This window comes from Pundamilia nyererei, unplaced genomic scaffold, assembly GCF_000239375.1.
Source record: "Pundamilia nyererei isolate P.nyererei 1_Seehausen unplaced genomic scaffold, PunNye1.0 scaffold00025, whole genome shotgun sequence".
NCBI lineage: Eukaryota > Metazoa > Chordata > Actinopteri > Cichliformes > Cichlidae > Pundamilia > Pundamilia nyererei.
The window spans coordinates 3,102,241-3,102,758 of NW_005187426.1; positions in this window are offsets into that span (position 1 = coordinate 3,102,241).

The following is a 518-nucleotide window of genomic DNA, read 5'->3' on the forward strand; positions in this document are numbered from 1 at the left end:
TAGTCTATTAAAATGCTAAAAACACTGTTTTTGACTCATGCAAAGTTGAAGATGCACGGTTTTCAGAGAGCACACGCGTGCATGCTCTTTCCCCATCGTCTCTGCAGGTTGCACATTGTGGAAATTGAAACCTGTGACCTTTTTGCTATCAGCTCTGCCTACTGTTTGCTGTTCTTAATGTTAACCTTGACCCACGTGATAGCATTTAGTTACTGGCCATGATTTCATATGAATTAACCCTTAATTATATAAGCGCAGTGCATATGGAGACTCACACCAGACACACACAAGGCATACTGCTTCATTGTGAACTACGTGTTGTCATCCACTTTGTGTAAAAACGGGAATATTAAAGGTTTTTTTATGTCACAATCCACATTATGGTTTGTGTCAGTAAACCACATCCTGCTTCCTTTTGTACTCTTATTAACCCTTTCCTCTCACAACCATAGCAACAATTAGGTAAAACTAGAAAGTGCATTTTCTGAAGAAACTGCAGTGTGAATGCTTGAATCTGA